This window comes from Anopheles cruzii, chromosome 2, assembly GCF_943734635.1.
Source record: "Anopheles cruzii chromosome 2, idAnoCruzAS_RS32_06, whole genome shotgun sequence".
Classification (NCBI taxonomy): Eukaryota; Metazoa; Arthropoda; class Insecta; order Diptera; family Culicidae; genus Anopheles; species Anopheles cruzii.
Window position 1 is genome coordinate 50644880 of NC_069144.1, and position 10751 is coordinate 50655630.

Sequence of the window (10751 nt, forward strand, 5' to 3'; positions counted from 1 at the left end):
CTTGAGAAACTAGATGTATCTCTATCAGACACACACACGTACTACCACGTAGCGCATTCGATGAACCGTAAACGGACACACATACAGTCACGTCACGGAAGGGTACATGCAACTGGTTAAATGTGGCCCTCCATCATCGCCTGCCAGCCTGCCGCAGGGAGCGCCTCGCTCGGCCAGAGTGCCGAGAGCGATAATTGGTGGTGATTTTTCACGACCATTAATAACAATCATGCCCCGGCTGGGAAAATGTGGAGAGAAAAACGAAAACACCAAACGAAACCCGTAGAACGCAAGATGCGGGTGCGGGAATAGTTTCGAAGAATCAGGATACGGGATATCGAGCCCGGCGCTCGTATCTTCACCGGACGGACGGACCGACGGCTGTTCTGCCTGCCAGGAGCAGGATAGAGCGTGCGGATAGAGTGAGACGTGCGGCCAGTTGTGTGATCTACTGTTCAGGATCCACACGAGACGAATTAGTGGAATACATAGCGTCGTCAGCTTATGTGGGGGGCCCACCCGTGTGTACTGGTGCTCCCCAAATACACACACACGGACACTGTCACGTTCGACGATGACGACCTTCTGCAGGACGCGTCTCTGACACCATGCAGCCTGACTAGTGGAGCTCTCTAGTGCCGGTGCGTGGGGTATCTATTTGTTCGCTCGTCATTCGTCGGCCATCAGATACTTTTAATCTTCAGTGCATAATGCTTAGCAAATATAGTTAGTTCTACACGACGACCTCAACCGGCCACCCCCGGGGGGGTACGTCCGGGTTGGGTCCGGGGCATATATTTGATTCTCACATGAGCAACCACACAATTCCCGGCTCACCCGGCCCCGGCCACGGATGGCGTGCGTCAGACCACAACATGCGACTGGTTTGTTGCTCGTCGCCACTCCGTTCCTCCGCTCCATCTTTTGACGCCCGTCGGCTTCGTCGTCGAGAGTGTCAAGTTTTGTTTGGCCGTAGCACCGACGAGCTCTGGTAGCACGCTCGTCGCACTCGTTCGGGTACGAATGTATGCAAAAGCAGGGCCAGTGTGCGAAGAGCTATCTGTTGACTTGACACGAGAGTGTCAAGTTTTGTTTGGCCGTAGCACCGACGAGCTCTGGTAGCACGCTCGTCGCACTCGTTCGGGTACGAATGTATGCAAAAGCAGGGCCAGTGTGCGAAGAGCTATCTGTTCCGTGACCACCGCCATCTTGCATGTGCGGCGGCGGGGGCATGTGTGAAGTTCCGATCCTTCCGCCGCGCCGGCCCCACAGATAAATGGGATACATAATGTCGAAATCTTGATGGCTGCCTACACACATATTGGACGCGGCCGGCGCCCGGCGCGCGGGTATCCTTTCTCCGGGCAGCGCCGACGGATCCGCTACTGTTGCTCCGCCGCCATAGCAAATCTCCCGCCTTTTCCAAATCATCGCCGTGGATGTTGCTGTCGGTCGGAAGCCGTTGTCGTCGTCGTCGTCGGTGCCGTCGTCGGTGCCGTTGGCCGGCTATCGACAAGGTCTGGTCCGGCTCGGCACACTCTCTGGTACATAGGCTCGCGCAAACCGCTCCGTTTCGGATCGGAGTCAATAATGCAAGGTAACCGAATTTGGAGCATCACATCACTTCGCAATCATTCGCTGCCGTACGCGTGTGTGTGTGCGTGACTTTCGGGAAAATAGCTTGAAAATTGGTACGCATTTTCCAGCTTTTCGCTGGAACACAGTGAAATCATGAACAAATTTGAATTAAGTAATCAAAACACGATTGAATTTGGTCTCGGTATTGTAAACCGGTGGCACAGCAGCCGAAGGGCGTCGCAATATTTGAACACTGATAAGGGAGATTACGCAGCGAAGGGTTCGCTAAACGCACCGCTTTCCGGAATTGGGGTAGCAAACCACAAAAAAAGGGACCCGGCTCGGGCCCGATAGAATGGCCCCGGTGTAAGACCCTTCAATCGCCTGGCGCTACTATCGGGGGCCCCCCCAATAAAATGGAGCCAATGAGTCCTGGTTAAGCGCCCGGCACTGTACATAGCCAACGGCAACCGTCGGCATGTCGACCGGCGTGGAGAGAGCAGCGGCAGCAGCAGCAGCAGCAGCCGAGTATCATCATATTATCCCTTCATTCTTTTCACCTCGACAAATGTGTAACATTCTAACAATTTTATCTCTGTATGGTGCGCTTCAATTTCACCACACAGCAGCGCGCGTCGCCGAAGCTGGATCTCTTCTTTCACAACATCTCTATCTCTCGGCGCCCCCCGGCCCGGTTGCGGGGCCGGTGGCCAAGGCCGGGGGCACCGAGGAGGGCGCGAGTGGGTGATAATCGCTATAGTAGAGATCGTCCATGTTCGTGAAGCGCGGGCGCCCGCCAGAGAGAGAGAGAGAGCGCGCGTAGACTCGGGAGCCAGGCGACGTGGCCCCGAGGTCCTGCCGGTAAACCGTATCGTCAACATCACCATCATCGTCATCGGGCGTCATCGTCGGTGTCGGCGTTCAGAGCATGTGTGCACCACACACATGCACCGATGGTCACAAGATTCGCACATTCGCGAAACTTAATGGAAAACTTTGTAGAAGCGATAAGCAGTAAATTGAAGCAAGAGACCGAAAAACCGTCATGTAGTGTAAAATTGATATTATTAAAATAAAAATATTTGCTTTACGTTGGGTGTTGTTAAAATACAACTTTAGGTGTCTGTTTGACTAATTAGATTTTATTTAATCAAACATTCGATGCAAGATTTGGTCGATGATCGAATTAATGTCCAATTGCCTGTAAATGAAAATCTTTGGGCGTAATTTGTCTTTAGTAAATATGTAGTAAAATGCTGTGTCAATTCCATCCTTAGTGTAGGATAGTTCGAAGTTTTATAGTTTTTTATCGATAATTTAATTTTGGCTAGATAGAGTTTCAAAAAATTTTCTACTCGGCTGCAGGACATCCAGCGCCTTAAAACGAGTGAGAAGCCGTCACATAACGAGCTTCCAGTTTGAACAGTACCTTTTCTATCAAATCCTTCTTCTAATATGAATCTCATATGTATTAAATCCTTCCTCTCACTTTTGTGCCACATTCGAGCCCTGCACTGTCACCGGGGTTTATACGGACCGAAAACCTCCCCCAGCAACTCCCACCACCATCCGCATCCGCAACACTGTATCTCTTCCTCCGATGGCGATGCGGTTCCTCTTCTCGGAGCGGAGATGCCGACTCTGCCGCCGACACATACAGCCACAGCGCGCGCGGCACTTCGATGATGCTCCGATTGCGCTCCGGTTGAGAATGACAACACAACCCACTCCATCCACCGCCCACCCGGTGGCGCTATCACCCGTTTGCCATCCCGCCCGCCCGCGCCCTCACCGAAAAAGGATCCTCTCCAATTTCCAGTGATACTACTGCCGGTGTCGATGGAGTCGGTCTCGGGCTCGGCTCGGCCGGCTCGGTGGCGGCGGGTGAATGTGAATGAGAATACGTACGAAACTACACTCATGCACACACACACACACACACACGCGTGGAGCGGACGATTCACACACGTACACCGGACGCACGTACGTACCGAAAAACACACACTCGCAAACCGGGCGTGCGCCGTTGTTGTTGGCAGGACGAGGAACGCGAGGCTCCCTGCCCCCAGCGGGGGGTCGAGCATCCTGGCCGGTGCGCCTCCTCCCGCACATGATGAAAATTTGTTTATATATCATGTATCATTCCGAAAGGATTCTTGGCTAGAGAGGATATTATTCTATTTGAAATGATATAGTTGGCGGTTGGCCTTCGTAACGCGAGGACGTGTGCGGAGCGTTCGGAGTGTGTCGTGTGTGTCGTCGGCCGGGTCGGTCCACCGGTGGCGCGGAGTCGCAGTTCGGTCCGGACTGGCGGCCACCTGTCCGCCAGGTGGCAAGCTCAGCGAGAGCGAGGCCTCAGTCCTCAGTTCTAGGCGAGTTCTTCTTTTCTGAGTGAGTGATGAACGGATGCTCGGAGCTTCGGTGCCAGGCGAAGCGTGAAGTGAAAGTGAGTGATAGTGGCCCGTTAGTCCTTTTGCGGCGCGTTCTGGGATGGCTGGCCCTGATGGGATGTTTGATCGTGTCTTCACATCCCGCCGCCGCCGTCGTCGTCGTAGTCGTCGCGTCGAGTGTGCACTTTGAACTTTTGCGGGAAACCGTTGGCGGGACACTCGAAGCGCTTCAAAGTCGGCGAATCCTTTCCATCTCATTCCCTGTGTATGGGGTGTACATTATCACTTCGCCCGGAGTTGCCATTCGCCACCATCCCACTTGCGCCACCTGATAAGAGGCTTCCAGTGTTCTATTTTATTATTCTCATCTCGGGCCACTCCAGGGGCGCTCCGGTTCCGGGGTGGCGGCCATGCCTGCACTCCTATGTACTTCCGCCGAGCGCCGCTTAACCGTGGCGTGAAGCCGCAGCGAAGCTGTTTGTATCTCATCATCGTTCGGCTTCGCTGGCCGCCGTATCGGATCGCACATTCGCAGCAGCCAGCCAGCAGCCCACGCAGATTGACACACTCGGCTGAGCATGTGCGAGACGGAAAGGGGCCCCGAGTGTGACACACGTGTGGCAGATGGCCGCCATGAGTTGAAAAGTGTTGCGCCACTTTTGGAGCACCTGCCCTCGGTGAAGGACCAAACGCCGAAGCGCCAGACGTTGAGTTTCGGTTTTGTGTAGATCATCCAGACCGCAACCAAACGTGAAGGTTGATACGATAAAGCTTGATTATCGGGGATTCTGGGCTTATCGATTGAACGGGAACATAAAAATTGGTTTGTTTATCGACTATCCGTTGCAGGCCGATAAGTTACTGATAGCATGCGATTTCCCAGATTCGTTTAAAAACAGTTGGAATTGTTATTTGATAAAGTAAATGCAAAGGCGATAAAGTGTGAGAAAAGGGCAAATAGCTATAAAATAAATGTCATTGCGTAGGGTTAGTTGTTCGCTTCGAGCCTTAAACTGTGCAGACACAGGTTTTTGTTTAAGTCTTCTGGTAGCTAAGGTTTGAAACCCGGAATACGTAGTTTTACAAGGAATTCTGTTGCCCTCTTTCTCAATGAGAAGCATGTCTGGCTGCTTTAGTGGAATACTTAAATTCTTACTTCAAGTGAATCGGTGCATTTGTTGGGATTAGCTAGGATTATGAACTACTACGGGCAGGGATCAAGCGATCCAGACGGTCAACACCTATAGGGATCAAGCGATCCAGACGGTCAACACCTATAGGAACATAAATTGCTTGTACAAACTGATACAACTACCCAAATCAAGGCTGGGTGTAAAACTTAAGTGGCCAAACAAATCCTATCGCTCTAACAGCTGATAACATGCCTATTTGTTAAGCTTGCTTCATGATAGTTTAGTGCTGAATTGTGTTGATCCTGTCCGAATGTATTTAACCAAGAATATGCTACTCTTTCTGGGTGCAAACAGTTGGTCTAAGTAGTTCCGGGAAAACCGCTTCGCTTCAAATGATATGGAAAAGTTCAAAAGTAGATACGTCTTTAAAGGATGTGGCTTTCTACAGACAGACACGCCTGAGGCGGAGCGCTCCTGTTCTCTATTTCGTTTTGCATAAATTTCCGAAAACCATGGCGGGATCACGGCATGGCGGTGGCATATTTCGTTCCGAGAACTGATCCGTCCGCCAGCGAGTGTGAGCTGCGAATAACTGCGTTCGCACCGCAACTACTACTCCAGACCCTGGCGTGTGTGTGTTTGCTCAAACAGTTTCCAAGTGTGTACTTTCTCGTGCCCTTTCCGGCTCGCCGACCGGAAGCGGAAACGGCGAGACGATGCACGGCGGCGTCGGCTGATGATACTCGAGCGAGAGATGATTTTATTGCTCTTCGGTTTCGTACTTTTGAATAATTATGTGAATTGGTCCGGCCCGGTCCACATGCACACACACGTCGCGCCCGAGCCCGGCTCTGCCTTATCGACGAAGCACATAGTCGGGCGGTCCTGCAGTCGAGTCGGGCACATTCATTTCCGCTGTTCTGTTACAATCCGGCTCGGGCCGGATTCGATCGCACTCGCTATCGTTTCGCGCCGGTCCGAGTTTCCGGGCGTGGGAAAAGTGTCTCCCATTGGAATCCTTTTTCCAACATGCCACATGGGCGTGTAAGTGTGTGTGTGTGTGATTGAATGATAAAGCCCAGCATGATCCACGGCGGTACCCGCGCGAAGACCGCACGCGAAAGGCGCACCGATAAAGGCGCGATAAAAAGTGACAGGAAGAAAATTTAAAAAGCGAAAGTGATGTTTGATAGTTTTCCGGTGACGCAACCGGGAACGGGCGGACAGCGACGTGGCGCAAACGTGGCCACGTGCTCCGACGAAGGAATTATGAGCAAAAAGTGTGCGGTGCGCCCGCCGGTGACAAGTGCCGGCCGGGAACATATATACGCGCCGTTCGCCTCACTGTCCGGGGTGCGAGAGTGAAGTGAAGTAATAAAAACACCAAACAAATGGCGAAAAAAAAATGCAGGATGCAGCCGGATGCAAGCACACGACCGGTAGCCGGCAGCGCACTGCACTCGATTTTTGCCGGGCAATGTTAGGAGGCCGGCCCGTGGTGGAAAAATGTGACAACAATAACAACGGAACACGCTCGTTAGCGACGGTCCCTTCGGCCGCCCGCTGGTGTCACGTTCGCGCAGACAGGACTTGGGGTGCAGGAAAAAACAAGGAAGCATAATTGGTCTCATTTATATCCTTGCCGCCTCTCGCTGGAGGCGCGCTTTCTTTCGTGTCTCCTGATGGCGGTTTTCGTTATTTTCCCGGTTCCCTGTTTTTCATCATTATCCTTTTTCCACAGTGGCCGCCACGGGTGCAGGTGCAGCCGCTGGCGCTGGCAGGCGCTGCAAACGCTGAAGTGTGTAATACAGTGATGAGATAATAATGCATACACGAGTTCTTCATTTCACGGTACCGGGCGCGCTGAGTACAAAATGATTATGATAATGAAATAGCATAATAGCGCGCGCCGCCCGACGGGTGATCCGGATCGTGTGTCGCCGGCGACCAAGCAAGCGAAGTGGAATTGTTATTGCGGTGCACATGCGGTGCATCCCGTGCAAGTGGCTGTGTGCGGGAAAATATGAATGTACCAGCACAAAAAAAGGCACAGAATCACATCCCGGTCCCGGGTATCATCGTGAACATCGTAACAGTGCAGCAGAGAGTGTGGTGCAAAAATGTGACCAACCAGGACCGAAACCAACCGAAGACGACAGTGCAATTAACGAGTGAGCAGTGAGCGGGTGGCAGCAGCTTCCCAGACACGGATATTTCGCAGTTTTTAGATAAATCGAAGGTGCGTCACATATCTAGTCCCGTAATGTTGCAGCATTTTACTTTCGTAAGCTCTTCGCGGGAGGTTTGTTAACCGAAAATCAAAACCCATTTTGTTGTCCACTTCCGCCAATCTGGGCTTTGGGACAGGATCTGTTGGGGGTCCACTCAGCGGGAGGCTCGCACACCGGGCTGGGAGTATAAAATATTCATATCAATGAACGTCACTCTTATTGCTCGCTTTTACTTCGTGACAACGCCGATTTCACAACCAATTTACGGCCCTATCGATGGCAGACGTTTGGCAAAAAGAGACAGAGAGAGAGAGACCGAGAGAGCGAGAAAAAGAGAGACCGCGAGCTGCGAAATGAAAAATGAAATCGATTTTTGAATTGATTCTTTTTTTACCTTAATAACACTCGCCAGCTAGGTAGTAAAACGTGCCCCAGATTAACGACGAGGGAAACGGGAATACGAATGATATGATTTCGAACTCTTTCTCGCGTTCTTTACGGTTCTTCTTAGAAGTTATCGTTTCCTAACAAGTAACTTGATATCCTGATCCATTAGTTCAATTGATATTCTTGCTTTTTATATTGATTAGCTGTTGATTTGTTTCTTATTTAAAACATAAATCACGACTTATAATATTTTCACAAACCAACGTCCATTGCATTAAAACAGTCTTTTTGTACACGATGTTAATATACGGACTGAACTCAACTGAATAACTAAGCATTGCATATAATCGACTAAATCGTTTTAAACATATCTACCTAGTTGAACTTAAATAAATATTCCAAAACTCATTAGATTATGGTGCTTTTGACACTGATATGCACCATAATAATCTGGGCTCTTTTACGGATTTTTCAATTCACTTTAGCAAAGTGCTCTCGCTATCAGATTTTAGTGTGCAAAACGAAAGCCTACGCACTAGTATTGTCCAACCAATCACTTTCACTTAAGGATCGCGCAAGAACGAACAACAGATGAATATTCAATTTCATGTAGATTGGCACCATAAGCTGACCACAACATGTCACCGTGTGGGTCTTTGGTCCGTGGTTGTACGTTCCAAGCACCACAACCCAGCCTTTTTGGGTGCCAGTTTGTGGACCCCCTAGTTGTATGTTGAGATAGCGAAAAAGAAACATGATGAAAAATATGTATACAGATCTGTGACGACGCAACGGTCGGAGTGGAGAACAGGCAAAAAAAGAAAACTTAAAACAGCCCAAAACCGTGCTAATCAAATCGGAACTACGACGAGGAGAACGAATATCCAGTGCGCGACCTGTTGGATCCTAATAACTCGAAACGGAGTCAGAAACACACGAACGGTTATGCCAATCGCCAACCACCCGTTGGGTATTGATTTCGCCTGTTTTTTTTCTATTCCCGATTCTCGGTTTTGCGCAGTTTCCGTGTTCTGTTTTTGTCAACAAATCATATCATTAGGTTAGAGTCAATGATATCAACGAACGGCATGGCGGGATGTACTTTCGATTGGTTTTTGTATCGCCAGATCCACGACAGCAGCATTCTGTGTACCAATTGTTATTATGTTATTGTATTTTAATCGTTTTCTATGTTATGTTCTGTACGCATACAAGAGTGATATCAGCATTCTATCATTGGTAGTAGTTTGCAAAAAATCGCTTGTCGTTGTCGAAATCATAATCCGACTTTTGCGCACTTGGCACTAATCATGTTCTGTGCAATATAATTTCGAAACATTATCTTCTACTAGCTGAATCTTAATTTGGTGTTTTGCAGTTGATTTTGCGGCTTGGAATTAGCGATTTCTATTTTGGGGTAGAACTTGTTTGAATCCATGGCACGTACTGCAAGACAAATCGCTAATGTTCGGTGATTACCGGAGAGTGAATTAGTGTGTTTTGGTTTGGTTTTATTTACCGCGTACCTTAGTTCAAATATCACACAACTTGTTTGTTTAAAAACATCGCCGGTACGAGAACTGTACCTTGTACCGGTTTAATTTGCAGTTTAAAGGCACTTTTTAAATATTAATAAGTAGAATAAAATTAAGTATTAATAAGTAAATTGTTTCTGTTGTGCCGGCGGTCGTTGACGCTTTTTGGATGCCACGGATCAAACAGTTTGCTACTGAAGCCATTAAGCATTAATGGGACATATGATGCGATACGTTTAATGTCGCTCCGCACGATCCACGTTGAGTCAGTTTTAATCCGTGCCGAAATGTGATTCCAGCGAAAGGTTGAAATCGAAACACATTCTTCATTGTCGAGTTTTATTTTTCTGGTTCGACTTCCTGGTATGAACTGGCTTCGATGGAGCCGCATGGTACTTGACTTTGTCTTTCAAGACACGCCCCGGTGCCCTCACCGAACCTACTGTTTCGAACAGCCTCCGCCCGTTTGTCTTCATCTTCTTTGTCGGATTTTTTTGCGAGACGCCAACTCATCTGACAAAAGAGGTTGAAGTGACTACTCAAAAATCTGCGACATCCCGCTGCCATTGAGGCAACGGAAGCCGACTGGAAGAGTAATCATGCTGTGAACAAGCAACCCCTTTGAAGGTCCCCACAAACCGACGCGGTAAGGTACGCTATCATAACACTGCCACTACGGAGAAGCCGTTCCTGCCAAATATCCATTCAATCTACTCTCTGGGGAACGCTGCCAGGACGGTTCATTGAGGGCTTGCAATTGCGGAAGCAATCACCATATGACCAAGTTGTACGCCGCCGCGAGCCACGAACAAAAGTTACCAAGGGCAGGCCTTTAACACATCATTCCGCGGTCGGCTAGACTAGGGGCCAGCCGACACGGGCACGGTTGTGGAGGACTCGGGAGGGCCCCAAGAGAAGCGCTCACCGGGGTGTGGGATAAATTTTTGCGAATCAAAAAGCCATTTGTACCTTATCTAAAGCACAACTTTTCCCATCTCCATCCCGGGCGAGGAGCGTGTGGCATCTGTGGAAACCGCACAGACAAACGTAACTGCCACAGTGCCCCGAAGCATTGCATGTGTTACAACCGACAGACAAAAAATGCATCCCATAATATAAGTTTTGCACATTTTCCCCAGACACTCGTGGTTCTGCTCGTGTGGTGGTCTCGTGTTGCACGGCTCTATTGTTTCATCCCCCCCCCCGCCGCCTTCCTCGATGCTTCGACGCCCCGCCACAATACCATTGTAGATGTGTGTGTGTGTGTCTGTTTGGTGCTCAATAGACACGCGGATCCACGGCTCAGGCTGCAGGCTGCCCACCAGCAGCAGGAGCAGGAGCAGCAGCAGCCGAATGTCATTTTCTGCAATGAATGGCGAACACGAACACGGCCGAGCATAGAAGAATAACTGCAACAACACCACGGGTGGTAATTTGTCATTTGGTTGATTAAGAACTCCTCGACGTCGGACGGTGGTACACGGTTCGCGTTCGCCC